This window comes from Propithecus coquereli, unplaced genomic scaffold (genome assembly GCF_000956105.1).
Source record: "Propithecus coquereli isolate 6110/MARCELLA unplaced genomic scaffold, Pcoq_1.0 Scaffold4497, whole genome shotgun sequence".
Lineage (NCBI taxonomy): Eukaryota > Metazoa > Chordata > Mammalia > Primates > Indriidae > Propithecus > Propithecus coquereli.
The window spans coordinates 13,565-29,688 of record NW_012150282.1 but is presented as its reverse complement, the minus strand read 5'-3'; the positions used below and the strand labels follow the sequence as shown (position 1 = coordinate 29,688).

Here is a 16,124-nt window from a genome sequence, read left to right as displayed (position 1 = left end):
TCACACTCTCCAGTATCTCAGTCCCACGGCTCTTTCTCATTATCATCTTCGAACCTCAGTTTCCTCATTCACGCAATGGGAATTACACCGTGGTGTGGTGGATGATGTGATAATCGAGTGTGATCCTCCTTGTTAAGGGCCCAGCACACAAAAGGTGGTCAAGGAACTAGCATCCCATTTTCTGAATCCACATGTTGGAAAAGAACATTAGGGTGCTTCCTTTAGCTCCCTTCCTACCCACTGCTTCCCTACCCACTGTCCAAGCTCTTTAGACTTTGCCACAATACATTTAAATGTCTGTTTTCTTTCCAGGGCCAGCAAGCTTCCTCAGGGGTCACTGGGGCATGTGCTTGGAAACCAGAGCTCATTAACCGTGCTGTGAAGCAAAAGGCAGCCCAGGACCACAGGCTTTTCCTTCTCCTGAGCAACATTCTGTTCTGGCCAACTCAGACACTGCGCATGGAGCATGACAGGGCTGAGTCCCCAGCATCTATCAGGACTTTCAAACTTGCAAACCGTGCCGGCTGGAGGGGGCCTGTTAACTGGCAGTGCCGGAGTGGTCTCTGCTCTTTCTTTGCCTATGTAAAGTCATTTATTTTCTGTGTGGCGATTAATTCACTGAAATTCAGGTAAAGACTTTTGACCATATGACAGAGGGAAGTGACATGCTAAGTGGAAATATGCACTTTTCTAAGATGTTCCAGAGACTTCTAACCTTTAATCTTAGTGGGTACCTCTGGGTCCTCTACTTTTGTATTGGCACAAGTTTCATGGAGAAGGTGGCATCACAGAACCTGACGTTCACTCACCTGAGGTCAAATTCCTCGTTGTTTTAGGATTAGACACCAAAGTATCTAGCCTTTGTCCAGCACATTGTCGTTCACTCTCTTCTGATTTATCCCTGTTATTGGTTAAATTACTTTACATCCTTGGAAGATGAGGGTCTTTGTTATTTTCCACCCAATGAAAAATCTGTGCCTAAGATACACAGAAAAATCTTTACCCAAACCCATGTTTCATAACCAAGTGATGTGTTAGTGACCAAGGCTGGCTCATTTCCTAGTCAAACGCAGTTGTGAAACTTAAGTTACCCGTAACACCTCCTTTCTGTTCCATGCACTTCCTGTGCCCTCTGCCCCTGCAATGGCACAATGATCTTGGATCTCTTGGTTGTTAGGGGGGTCAGCTGTGGAAAACACCTAAATGAACGGTTTGATGGATAATTCTGCCGAGTGCTGGCATTCGAGAAGCATTCAGAAGGTGGAGGATGGCAAAATGGTGTCTCTCTCACTGGCGGCAGTCTCAAGGATCAGGATCCTTGATGGAAGAGAAGGTGGACCTCCTTTGAATTTAAGGTGGGACCTGGCTCCTTGGGTCCTTCCAGGAGTTCATTCCTAGGCCGGTCTTGTCACTTAGTCTCTTCCAGTGTGTAGTCAGTGAATGTGCACTCCCTGTTGGGACTGGCAATGTGCCGTAAATGCTTGGTGTGAGGTATTCCATGTCACACTCACGTTTATCTTGAAGTATTTTTTGTGCCTCTTATTTAAATAAGTGATGGAAATAGAATGGGATAGCATGTACACTTTCAGGCAAGGCCTTTGATTGATCCTCTATGGATTATAGATGTAGGAGGCGATAGAGTCTGCTAATATTTTCTGAACTAGTAAATCATATATAAGGACTGATGTCCTCACTTTTGGTCTTTGTTTGAAACAACTTTTCAGATTATAGGTGTAATATGTTCATGTGTAAGTTCTAGAGATTTCAGGAGAGTATAGTGAAATTTAATTCACCGAAAATCTGTTTACATGGAATTACACCTGCTGTGACCGTATTGGATCATGTCTAGTTAGGCTTTTCTATGACGATATCAATATTTTTATTAGGACCCTCATCATTGATCTTTACCAAGTAACTTTGTGCTTTTTGACTAATAAATTTGACTAAATTCCTTCATGCCTTACACCAGCATTCTATTCTCTGTTAGCGTTAGGAAAGGGAAAATAAGAACATCTTCAATTAATATGTGTTACAGGTGTTAATATTTGTTCGTGTGAATATTATGACTAGAGTTGTATAGAGTGTCATTTAAGGTATAACTTTAACAACTCAGTGCATATAGGAGTCGTGAGAAGCCTATGATCCATACAATAAGGTGAAGAGGTGTTTATAGCGCACAAACATATGGGTATAGCCTGCTGCTCGGAGTGTGACTTCTCTTCCCTCAATGTACTCTCTACACAAATTCAATTTACTGTCTTCAGTGTTTCCCCCTTGGCTACTAAGTGCCTGTCTTTGTCAGGATCTTCTGGGAAGTAAGGATGTATGTGCATCAAAGAAGGGAAGCCTTATTTTTTTTATGGGTAGGGAAAAGGCACACCCCCGCTCCCAAAAATGAAAGCCTTTATCCACCACCTCAAATGCCCCTCTAATCTTCCCAGTGGCTTAGTTTATTTCCTGAGCATACGAAGTAGTCACAGGTGGGAGATGCCGGACAGTGGGAAAAATGCAGATGAGTGTATTCCTTGTTTACTGGTTCACTGTTATATGCACCCAGTGATGGAACTGGGACAGCAACAGTCATTTTGAGAGGCACATTAACCTATTGGAAATGATGATGATGATGCCGGCTGTGGTAGTGGTGATTATAATGTAAGAGAGAGGATGGCCTGAAAAAGGGAAAAATGTTTTCTGTCTCTTTAAAACTTCCCCCACTCCTTCTGGAGAACTAAAACCTACATCCCCGTCTCAGGCCAGTGGTCGAGAGGGGCAGAGGAGTGTCCTTTGTTCTTTGTGCTACAGGAGATGGTTCAGTGGACTGTCCTGGATGCTGGGGGAGGTCTCGGCAGAGGTCCAGGGAGATCCCTGAGGTGGTCATGGGATTGTTGGAGATGAAACGACCAGAATCATCATCTATAGTTGATGAATAATAGCGCTGAGAATGAAAAGCCTCCCTTTAAAAACTGTGTATTTCAGCTTATTATTGGGAAATTGGTACTTTGAGACAGGAGTCTACCATTTTCCCCATCTGGAGCAAATGGATTTCATAGCCGAATCCCCAGCCACTTTCATTATCTGTTCTTTAGTGGGAAGAATTATGGAGGTTGGAGGCTCCACGGGGGGGAGAGGCTTCTGTGATCAGGAAAGATGGAATGAGACAGTGCATAGGGTCGCTCCATCAGGGGCTTATTTCTTAGAGATGGACAGGGCTGGGAATGGCGGCACTGGGTAGAGCTGTTCAGAGAGGTTGAGGCCAAGGGACTCTGGTGGGAAAATTGTGACAGGCACTGTGTGTTCAAGGGAGGATCTCTTATTCTTTCTGCATCCCCGGTGTTACCTGGGATTGGTATAGGTGGGGAACAGAAGACAATTTTGCACATTCTTGTCTGTAACACAAGAAATTATGGCCCTGTGCCAAAGATCACACTTTTCGGAGGGGAGCAGGTCTTTCTTTTCCATTTCCCCTGTGAATTCACCTTCACTGCTGGTGAAGGCTTTGCAGTTTTTGCGTCATTCTGTGTACACCCTCAGTCGGTGAAAAAATTGCTTGGAGAAAAGTTGTCCTTCACCTTCTGATGTTGTAGCCTAGTAGACTAATCTGAGGGAGTCTTCAGAGACGCAGCTGTGGTTGCCTCTGGGAAATTATCCCTCTTGGTTGAGCTGACCACTCAGTCTTTCATATTAATAGTGAGCTGTGTTCACTTGCAGAGACTTACGAAAGTGAGCTGCTGTTGCTGCTATGTTCTTGCAACATGCTCCCCAGACACTTCTTTCTTCCACACTCCAATGGCCCAAATGCTTCGTGGAAGGTCCTACAGGAGGCAGAGAGCTTCCCTGATAGCATCTGGGGCATGGGGAATTTTGTCTCCAGGGAAGAAAGTGCTGATGGACTAAAGCATGTAAGGCTTCCTGGAGGAGGCTGCAAATCAGCTGGGCCTCCATAAACTAGGTGAGCAAGATTTTGGAAATCAGAAATGACAGGAAACAGAGGTTATGGCATTTGCAAAGGCCTGAGTAGTAAATCTGGACATTGAGGGATGTGCATAGATACAATAAGCAATAACAGTATGAGAAAGGACTTGAATTATTTATCTGGGCCTTGAGGTATAGGCAGAGTTTCCATTTGTAGAACTGGAGAGAGTGGATGAGTTCCCTGTCAATCATTTCACATCCTCCAATGATGTTGTTTGAAGGCGGGGCCATAGACTGGCTTTCCAAGAGGCACTACCACGTGACGAGGCTTATTATTAAAATCTGAAATGTGGAGTGTGGCTTCTATGGACTGTTGCCCGAGGGGAAGTGGGAATATGACGCTCCACCTTCGACGATCACAAAAGTGCAAGTTTAATTGACTTTAATTTTTTATTGGTGGTTTGTGTGGTGATTTTGATCGAATTAAGTATATGGTGTATTCTAACGTCCTTAACAGATGGGTCCCAGCGGCTTAGGGATTGATGACAGGGAAGCCCCTTAGCCAGGTCAGGCACAGTGTTGTACTTCATGTAACAACATGATGAGCCTTTCAGATCATTGTGTTTGTTCAAATGCTGGTCTGGGGCCCCCTCTCTGTAATCTTAAGGTTTTGTTGTGTTTTTAACTTAAAAATAGGAAATCCGCCAGGCGTGGAGGCTCACGCCTGTAATCCTAGCACTCTGAGAGGCCGAGGCAGGAGGATTGCTTGAGCTCAGGAGTTCGAGACCAGCCTGAGCAAGAGCGAGACCCCGACTCTACTAAACATAGAAAAATTACCCGGAAGTGTTGGTGCGCGCCTGTAGTCCCAGCTACTCCGGAGGCTGAGGCAGGAGGATCGCTTGAGCCCAGGAGCTACAGGTTGCTGTGAGCTAGGCTGACGCCACCGCACTCTACTCAGGCCAACTGAGTGAGACTCTGTGTCAAAAAAAAAAAAAAAAAAAAAAAGGACTCAATCGATGCGGTTGGGTGAGCCAGTGTTGGTCCAGGACTGCACAGTGGCGGCTGCCCTGTGGCAGGATGGGGACTCATTTGTTAGAGGTTCTGGGGGCACAGGCTAACAATTCAAGTGTTATGTAGCTCAATACTGCTTTAAATATCTACCCCTCCATGCATTGTTGGCCATTGCTTTGCTTTGCAGACTGCTAAGACCACACAACATATTTTATTCCCAGTAAGTCTGTTGTATCTGAATGTTAAAGACCTTTGGCTCTTTCTCACTCTCATCTGTGAGTCTCATTTTCCTCATTTGCAAAATGAGAATCATACCATGCTATCAGGGATGTTGTGAAAATCAAATAGAAAAATCTTTGTAAAGATGCTCGGCACACAGGAGATACTCAAGGATTTAGTACTTCATTTCCAGAATATGTTTATTGGAGCAGCATATCGTGGTGCTTGGTTTAGCTCTTCTCCCTACCTGTGTGGCCTCTGCCCCCATCCCATTTCTTTAGACTTTTGCCATAATTTCAACAAAATGCTTCTTTCCTTTTGTAGGGTCAGCAGGTTTCCTCAGAGATTACTTGGGCATCTCTTTCGAAACCAACCTCTATAATGGTTGCAAGGAGATAGCATAGGAACCTGGATTTTTCCTTGCTATGAGCTTTGTTCTTTTCTGGCCACCTCAGACACCTCACATCAGAGCTGACCTGACTTATACCCATCAGGACATGCCGGGATTTGTTAAAAAGTGCGAGCTGGGAGTGTTTATTAGCTGGTAGTGCCAATAAGGTTTCCTTTCTGTCCCTGCTTATATAAAATCAATTCTTTTATGGACAATAATTCTTGAAAATTAGGTAGAGACTTAAGACAATTTTAGATGGGGAGAAAAGTACTCAATATAAATATTGAACTACTCTAAGATGGGTTCCAAGAAACTTCTAACCTTTAGTCTGAATAGAGATCTCTGAGTCCTCTACTGCTGTGTTAGCGTGGATTTTATCTGGAAGGGAGCATCTCTGAACCTGAAGTTCACCCATCCAGGATCAAAAGAATCTACATTTTTTGTTTTGAGAAGCTAAAGTGTCTAGCCTTTATAAAGGATGTTTACATTTCAAAGACTTTTAATTTATTCCTGTAGTTGGTTAAATTACTTTAAAGCTGTGAAAGATGAGAGCCCTCGTTTCCCACCCAATGAAAAACTGAGGCCTGAGATGTTTAGAAAAACTCCTACCCACAGCCATCCATGTTCCTTGACCATATGACATCATCGTGGCCAAAGGGAGGTTATTTGCTAATCAATGACAGTTGTGAACCAACTATGACAATGACGCCTCCTCCCTTTCCCACACCCACTTGTGTCCACTACCTGTTGAAGTCATTTTGTGTCTCTTCCTTGAAGGAGGGGTGAAGAAGACCTAAATGAATGGTTTAATGGGTAATTCCATTTTCGGGCACTTAAAAATCACCATCCAAAAAGATGACTCTAATTGGTGGCATCTCAAGATCAGGACTCTCAATAAAATAGAAGGTGCACCTCCTCTGAATTTAAGGTAGGACCTGGCTCTTTGAATCTTTCCCAGGAGTTCATTCCTAGGCCAACCTTGTCACTCAGTCTCCTCAGGCATGTGGTCAATGAATGTCTACTCACTAGTGAGAATGGTAATGTGCCATAAATTCTTGGTGTGAAGCATTTCATGTTGAACTTACATATGTCTTAAAGTATTTTTAATGCATCTTATGTATATGGGTGATAGAAGGAGAATGGATTATAATGGACACTTTAGGGCAAGGCCTTTGACTGAAACTCCATGGATTATGTATGTAGGAGACATTTTAATTTAGCTAGTATTTGATGAAATGATACAACATACATAAGGGCTGATGTGCTCACTCTTCATCTTGTTTTGAAATGACTTTTCAGATTACAGATATGTGTAACATGTGCTCATATACAAAGTATACAGATTTCAGGAGATTATAATGAAATTAAATTCACTGAAAATCCATCTATATAGAATTATACTCACTGTGACCATTTTTGTGTATTCCCAGCTAGGTTTTTCTGTGACAGTATACATTGTTTTATTCTATTGCTCTATAAAGCAAACAACTTTATGCTCTAGATAGCAATGAGAGCATAGCATACAAAAGAACCTGTGTGGTGTCCTGCTCAGTAATTTCTTTTCTTCTCTAAATGTGATATCTGCTCAACTAACCCAATTCATTCTTTTTGCTGTTTCCCCCTTGTCTACAAAGTGCTGGCCTCTCTCAGGATCTTTGGGGAAATGAAGATATGTGGGAGCAACAGAAGAGAAGCCCTATTTATTTTTAATTAATAGGCAGAAAAAGACACATCCCTCCCCCACCCCACTAGTAACTGAAGGCCTGTGTCTTCCACCTTCAATGCCTAGTCTAGTCTTCCTAGTGGTTAAGTAGTTCTCCTGGAACATAAGGACCAATGAAAAGTGGAAGATGTTAACCAGTGATAAAAATGCAGCTCAGCGTATCCCCTGTTATACTGGTTCCCTGTTTCATGCATCCTGGTAGTGTAACAGGGACAGCAACAGTCATCTTAAGAGGGACAATAGCCTACTGAAAATGACGATGATGATGGTGATGATGGGGTGGGGGTGAGGATGCTAATAAGAAAACATCCACAGCTACCACTGATATCAAGCTTACCAGGGTCTGGGTGCGGTGGCTTGCGCCTATAATCCTAGCACTTTGATAGGCCGAGGTGGGAGGATTGCTTGAGGTTAGGAGTTCAAGACCATCCTGAGCAAGAGCGATACCCTGTCTCTACAAAAAACAGAAAAATCACTCAGGTGAGGTGGCACATGCCTGTAGTCCCAGCTACTCGGGAAGGTAACATAAGAGGATCACTTGAGCCCAGGAGTTTGAGGTTGCAGTGAGCTATGATGATGCCACTGTACTGCAGCCTGGGCAACAGAGCAAGACTCTGTCTCAAAAAGAAAAAAAAAGCTTACTAGGATCAAAAACAGTGCTTGGTTCCTTTTTTTTTTTTTTTTTGCTTTTTTTTGAGACAGAATCTTGATCTATTGCCTCGGCTAGAGTGCCATGGTGTCAGCCTAGCTCACAGCAACCTCAAACTCCTAGGCTTAAGCCATCCTCCTGCCTCAGCCTCCCCAGTAGATGGGATTACAGGCATGCTCCACCATGCCCGGCTAATTTATTCTATATATTTTTAGTTGTCTGGCTAATTTCTTTCTATATTTAGTAGAGATGGGGTCTCGCTCTTGCTCAGGCTGGTCTCGAATGCCTGACCTTGAGCCATCCTCCTGCCTCGGCCTCCCAGAGTGCTAGAATTGCAGGCCTGTGCTTAGTTCTTTTTTTATGTTTTGTCTTACTTAATTATCTCAGAACCCATTGAGATAAGAACTTCTATTATCTTCATTTTACAGATGAAATTAATGGTGGACAGATTAGATCAATATCTTGCCATGGGAACAGAGACAAAACAAATAGCAGACAGGTCTCAATTCGGAGATTAGCTGACCCCAGATCCTGTGGTATTAATCACAAGCTATGAGAAGCCTTTTTAGGAGCATTTTGTTGCTTCAAAAATCAGTCATTACCATGACCTCTACCTTCTCTCCATTTTCCCTTCAGTAAGGTTATGTAGAGGTCACACAGAAGGTGCCTTTGTAGTAGCAGAAATAACTGGTGATAAAAATGCTCCTAAGAAGATGTGACAGTCTATCTTGAACTAAATGGATTGCATGGCTGGATCCCCAGCCACTCAGACTGTCTGTTCTTCAATGAGAAGAATTCTAGAGGTTAGAGCTCAGCAAGGGGGAGAGGCTTCTGAGATCAGGAAAGATGGAATGACACATTGCACAGGGTGCCTCCATCAGGGGCTTATAGCCTAGAGGTGGGAAAGCGCTGGGAACAGTGTCACTGGGTAGAGCTGGTCAGAGAAGTTGAGGCCGAGGGACTCTGGTGGGAAAGTTGTAACAGGCATTGTGTATTCAAGGGCGTGTCTCCTGTGGTTGTTTCTGGGGAACAGTCCCTTTTGGTTGAGCTGAGCACTCAGTCGTTCATGTTCATAGTGAGCTGTGTTCACCAACAGAGACATGAAAGTGAGCTGCTGTTGCTGGTACGTCCTTGCAACATGCTCCCCAGGCACTTCTGTCTTCCACACTCCAATGGCCCAAATGCTCTGTGGAAGGTCCACCCAGTGGCATTGGCAGCTACTGGAACATGGGGAGTTTGGGGTCCAGGGAAGAAATAGGTGATGGCCTATTGTCAGGCTTCTGTGCTCAGACACTAATGTGCTGAACAGAATGGTTTGCACTATGCACAGCAATGGTGGACGAGGAATCGAGAGTACTCCTGGTTCAGTGAGTGGGAATGCAGTTGGAGCTTCTGGCCAAGCATTTCTCCATTAGCTTCCTACGCCCTTCCGTTAACCATACTCTGCACGTTGGCGGGAAAGAAAAAGTCATGTGGGTCCTACCACTGAGCAGTATGTGAAGCTAGTGTCGTTCGGATCCTCCTCTGTATCTGCAGATGAGCCTGGGTGTCCAGGAACCTCCCGGGTCAGGTATCTGGCTGCTGGGTTAACCCCTCCTTTTCCTCCCTATTCCTCATGCTGAAAAGAGCACATAGCTGCAGGCCGTAGGCATCACTTTCCCTAGTCGTCTGCTGGAAGCTATTGCCCTTTAGTGGTCTGACCCATCTGCCATTTGGTCCCCTCAGAGGACCTCTGCCCTGTCTGAAGGAGACCTTGCCTGCATTCTCAAGGAGAGAGTGTTGTGCACACAGTAGTGAGGGTTTTATGCATGTCGTGTAGTCCTAGAGCCGCTGAGACTGTTAAGGGATAACGTGGAGTTGCAATGGGAGGAGGGGAAGGTTCAGTGGTCTCCCTATCGCAGGTTACCTAAGTGTTCAGGCAGGAATGTGAGGATCCTCCAGAATACAAAGACAGGGGAAAACAATGCACATTGATGGATGTGACATGAAAAACTGTGGCCTTCTTGCAAAGTTGGGACATTGACCTTAGGGACACGTACTTATTTTCCACTTCCTCAGTAATAGGGCCTTGTCTGTTGGTGAAGGCTTTGCTGTGTCAGCCTTGTGCTGCGTACGCTTTTACATTGTTCCTAATGCTTTATATTGTTGCATAGTACAATAATGTGAGGGAGTTCTGGGCAGGAACTGCTGTTGCTTTTGCTGATACTCTTGTGTCCTCCCTGATGCGCTGTATTCCCTCATCTCCTTCCTGTTCTAGGGTTTTCTCAGGTACCTTCGTCAGCAGCCTTGGGCCCTTCTTGTGATGTACATTTACCTCTATCTTTTTCAGGAGGGCTAAGCTGAAGTTCTGGTGTCGACCGCTCAAGTTATCTTCTCTTTACCTAGTTCTCATGCAGCCCAAACATTTTACTGCCGGGACCTTGTCCATTCCAGATTGTAAAATTGGCAAGCGGCTTATTTAGCTTTTAAAAAGATTTGCATAGTTTGCAAAGAGGCAGAAGAAGAACTTAACAGTTACAAGTTTTCTAAAGTAAATGCTCTAGGGAAAGGGAAGGGCTAGGTCTCTTCCTTCTTTCAACAGGGAGATTTAAACTTTTTTTCTTATTTTACTTCGTATTTGCTTTTACGACAGGCTACCCTGAGGTACCAGTTCCTCCAATCTGCCCCTCCCCAAACTGGTGATTCCTGAGTCCTGGCCAAAGTCAGGCATGTGCAAAGAACTTCCTCAAGTGCCCCTTGTGGAAATAGGACCTCAAGGACAGGTAACTAGTACGAGCACTTGCTCATTCCTCTAGCCTGCCCATGCTTTTACTCATGCCAGTGTCCTCATGGGGAGTTGTGTGTGATCAACTGGAGTGAGGAATCAAACCATTAGACTTGTTTAAATTGGTATGCTGATGTTAACAGTCAGTTGGCAGGTGGGGCTGTACTGTTTCTCTCATATCCCTTCTATCCTTGAGTGCCCTGGAGGAGCAGAGATTGATCTGCTCTCTACGACTTCTGATACCTATTACCTGATAAAATTCTTGGCAGGAGATAAAAACTCGGATCCTCTGTAACAGATATTTAGTGTACAGGCCTCTCCAAATGGTGGAAAGAATGTGCAGAATATATGCACAATTCTTTACAATTTGAATCAATTCCTCCAGACCCCTCTGGTTTTGGTTTGGCCTCTCAGCTCATTACACTGAGTCTAGTAATGCAATATATTTATTACTGACAGCTGTCAAGCTGGCCAGCCAACAGTTAGATTTGGGTTGGTCTTCTGAGCTTCCCTTGCCTCTTGTTGTTCATGTGCAGTCCTACCATGTTGCTGCTTACCAACTGGAGGAAAGAACAGCAGTGGGCTGTGCTGAGTCAATCCTGGTGGGATTCACTGATGTTCTCAGTCTCTCCATTAGTCAGACACAAGGCCTTACAGAATCCTGGAAAGGCCTGTTGTAGACTCCACCCTAGTGTCAGCTTGGACTACTGCTTGTCCAGTCAGCATGCTAATCTACGGGATGTGGAATACAATTTAAGCCAGGAACCAAGCACCTGTGCTTCTCCAAAGTCCACAAGTGGTGAATCTTGGAACCTGGGGTTAGAGGGAAGCATGGAAACTCCCAAGATGACAGATGACTGCTGCCTGCCAATTGTTTTTAGGCTGTAGAACTCAAGAGAAGGAGAATGCTTCTGCATGGGGAAATGGGTAATACCATTACTGTTTCCATGTCATCATATTATTTTGCCTTGATTCTTAAATTTCTATCTAGTGTTTTGCATTGGCAATGTTTAAGATTAACCTTTTGGCCTTTTCCGCCCCCTCCCCCCTGCCCCCGAGCGCTGCTCCGGCTCCACCGGGCTCGATCGGAGCTCCGAGCTCTGGGCTCCTGCTAAGCTAGCGCCGCCATCGTCTGCCTTCAGTCGCCACCATGATTATCTACCGGGACCTCATCAGCCACGATGAGATGTTCTCCGACATTTACAAGATCCGCGAGATCGCAGACGGCCTGTGACTGGAGGTGGAGGGGAAGATGGTCAGTAGGACAGAGGGTAACATTGATGACTCGCTCATTGGTGGAAATGCTTCCGCTGAAGGCCCTGAGGGCGAAGGTACCGAAAGCACAGTAGTAACTGGTGTCGATATCGTCATGAACCATCATTTGCAGGAAAACAGCTTCACAAAAGAAGCTTACAAGAAGTACATCAAAGACTACATGAAGTCAATCAAAGGCAAACTTGAAGAACAGAGACCAGAAAGAGTAAAACCTTTTATGACAGGGGCTACAGAACAAATCAAACACATCCTTGCTAATTTCAAAAACTACCAGTTCTTTATTGGTGAAAACATGAACCCAGATGGCATGGTTGCTCTACTGGACTACCGTGAGGATGGTGTGACCCCATATATGATTTTCTTTAAGGATGGTTTAGAAATGGAAAAATGTTAACAAATTTGGCAATTACTTTGGATCTATCACCTGTCATCATAACTGGCTGCTGCTTGTCACCCACACAACACCAGGACTTAAGACAAATGGGGACTGATGTCATCTTGAGCTCTTCATTTATTTTCACCGTGATTTATTTGGAGTGGAGGCATTGTTTTTAAGGAAAAAAACATGTCACGTAGGTTGTCTAAAAATAAAATGCATTTAAACTCAAAAAAAAAAAAAGATTAACCTTTTGTCTATAGGTTTTTTTATTGTGTTTTTTTGTTTTTGTTTTTTGGGGTTTTTTGTTTTGAGACAAAGTCTTGCTGTGTTGCCTGGGATAGAGTGCAGTGGTGTGATCATAGCTCACTGTTAACCTCAAACTCCTGGGCTCAAGTGATCCTCCTCCCTCAGCCTCCCAAGTAGCTGGGCCTACAGTCACCCGCCATGATACACAGCTAATTTTTCTACACATGGGGACATGTCACAATGTCTACGTACTGTATGTATGTCCTATAGGTCGGAGGCAGCAGTCTGAGGCTGATTGGTCTGTCCAGCAGGCACCATTTCTCTGAGACTGTCCCACACCCTTCTGTTTTTTGTGTACCCGTGTTCCCTGACCATAGCTACTTGGTTTGGTACTTTTCACCTCACCCTAGTTGAGCCAGTCATACTCTTGGGGTCTAGAGTTTGGAACTAGACAGAAGAATAGCGACAGCCTGTTAAGTCTCATTAATACCATTCATTGCAGACAACATATTAATAATTTAGAAGACCTGCTGTTGAGTTCCCCTGAGGTAGCCTTATTTCTGTGTTTTCAAAATGTATTTATTGCTTTGGTTTCTTGCATTTTGTAAAGTTCTTGTTTTATTCCAATAAAATGCTTGTTGGAGAAGATTCTGCTTGTAGATTTTAATTATTGACAATAAACGCCAGTGTGATCAAGCAAACTGTGGTTCGGCCATGTACATCATTGCATGAACTAGGGAAGAGCTCTGAGCTACATAACCTGGGCCAGGGGTGTGAGTTCTAGCCACGATGGAAGTTCTTCTCTTTGTTTATGGAAGTAGTCCCCTAAAGGTTGTAGGTAATCTAGTACCTCCCTGTGAGAAGTAATCCTTATGACATTTCATGAAGGCAACCAATACATATTTTACATATTTGGGGGTTGAGGGGCTGGTGGGGGAATATCCTGATACTTCCAAGGGTAAGGCAGAGGTAGGGTGACCAGCATTTCTGCAGAAGATCATCCCAGAAGTCATGAGGACCACAGCTAGAAGCATCAAGCACACAGTGAATTCCTGGTAAAGCCTGCATTGGTGATGAATCTTGGTGCCTCAGGTCTGAGGTATCTGTCCTTACACCACACCGTTAGGTCTTATAAAGGCTTTGGAATACCAGAATTCAATTAGTTAAATGAGTAGAAGACTTTTTCTCATTATTTGTTCTTTAAACATATCAGTACAATTTGCACTGCTTGTATAGAATTTCTAATTAACTAAAATTACCTGTCCTCTGTGCTGCTTACCTTGGTATAAACATCTCATCAAATAGCCTTATCATCATGATCATTGAAATCTTCCCCCACAGGAAAGGAGAATAAGACGATTGCAAACAGTCTGTCCTGATTATAGATGTCCCACACTGTGTAGTCAGGCTCAATGTCTCTCCCTGGATTTCGTAGAGATCTTAAGCTGCAGGTGTCAGCAACTCTATTCTTGCCATTCAGTCAAGAGGGGCCTGAGCTGCAGTGCATTACTTCCTGCCTGACGGTTCACTATTATGGAGAGTTCAAATCACTGCTCTTCTTATCCAACTGCAGCTGAAACTTTTTAAACGCCTTTCCTTACCCTCTCTTGTATTACAGAATCAGTCTTCACATTAGGCTGTGAGCCCCTCCCAAGCAGCTACTCTCGCCCATGCCAGCAACCAGCATAGTGCCCGCCACATGTGTGCCCCTCTCCCCAGAGATTCTCTGAAATGCTGCTATGGGCAGTGTGGAGTTTGAAAGGGAACGAGAAATTAGGGAGCAGATGGCCAGTGAGTGACATTTGAGTTATTGCCATCAATCAGGCTCCCTTCTAGCACCGTCTCAGCCAATGGTAGCCACACAGGGTCTTCGCAAGCTTGTGTAGGGAATCTGGTAATGAACCTTGTCACAGTCAGATGAGGCTTTCAATGTCCGGTTGCACTGGCCCCCAGACAACGGAGGGTCAATTGGCCAAGTGTATGGCGACTTCCCGCATTCTGTCTATATATATTAGGAAATATGTCAGTTATGGTGACCATGGTCTCAGAAAGCCAGGGACACACTGAGACTGGAATTGCTGCCACTGAAGGTTCTCTGAGCTGTCACCATCCATAGACCAGGGATTCTAGAGTGCTGGTTCACCCTGCCATCCTAACTCCCCAGAGAGACTTTAAGTGACAATGAAAAGCCTGGATGGAGAGGGACATTACAGGAGGGGCAAGGTGTGTCAAACACCCTCAAGGCAGAAGTAGGGCCCACAGGGCAAGAACTTAAAACGTGCTGAGATTTGAGGGTGCTCCTCATATATATTTTTAACTCAAAATCAGTAATATACACAAACAAATAACTAGCAAAATCACAGACTCATCAAGCTCTCTATTGTAATGACTACAATAGCCCATTTACTGCCTCTGACAGGCTCCGTGCTAAGCATTTGTCTGTGTCATCTTCCTTCATGCTCATGATGATCTAGGCAGCTGGGTTCTCCAAGTATGTGTCAGAGAAGTCAAGTCATTTGCTCAAGGACATACTGTTACTAAGTTCCAGAGGCAAGATTAGGACCCAGATATGTGTGATTCTATATCTTGTTTGCTCTTAATCCCACAGCACCCTAGAATGGCATGAAGTTTATTTGGACGTGGGGCCTGGGGAACAGATATTCATTAAAGGGAATGTGAAAACAGAGATTAGAAAAATTTACATTATTCTTGCCATTTTTGCCAACTGAAGCATTCTTCGCATTTTGTTTTGTTGTCATCTCGTCTTTCTTTCTCGTATACATTCATAATTCTATTGTATTTCCAATTATTTTCTGTTGCTTTTACTCAATTTGTAAGCATTACCTTATTTTATTACTTCATTTCTTGTAACTTCCGTGTTTTCCTTTGTTTTTAAAAACAACTATGTTCTTTCTGATTGTAAAACCCTTCTCTTTTTTTTAAAGGTTATATCAGTTTACTTCACATAAGAACAGCATATTTCAGGCCTATGATTTCCATTTAATATTAACAAAAACAATCTGTACAGAAAACCCAAAGGCAGCCATATAGCATAATATGTAGTAAAATGTGCAAATATACTTTAAAAATGCAGGTTATTCTATAGCATTTGCAAGGTAGAACTTCATAGTGATTAAGGAATCTACCTCATGCTAGCTAACTTAGTAATCTTTTGCATGTGGAGCCAATGCAAATGTACAAGGCACAACTTAGTGTTGATGCTAAAGGGTGCAACACAATCCTCAGATTATGTGAGGATATTAAAATAATATCATGTTTGTATTTTATCAGTGAGTCATCGGCTCATTTCTAAAGCTTTATAAGCATTATACTAATACATATGTGTGGCCAGGACAAACTGTTCCCTGAACTTAAAAGGTGAAAGACAAGACCCTATACTGCTACCTTACATTAAAAAAAGAAATTTATATATATATATATATGTACACACACACGCCAACATCACACACGGCAAGTTGCCATCATCCAAAGGGAGGCCATTTCCTCATGAGCAAAGGTTCCTGTTACAGTATTCATGACAGTTATTTAAAAATT

The 16,124-nt window shown here is 43.7% G+C and overlaps 1 pseudogene across 1 annotated transcript; it reads left to right on the top strand.

The window, feature by feature from the left end:
- Positions 1-11,720: 11,720 nt before the first annotated feature.
- Positions 11,721-12,563, top strand: LOC105818728 (annotated as a pseudogene). The gene has a single exon (XR_001137913.1). The product of XR_001137913.1 is annotated as a translationally-controlled tumor protein pseudogene (transcript).
- The last annotated feature ends 3,561 nt before the right edge of the window (positions 12,564-16,124 follow it).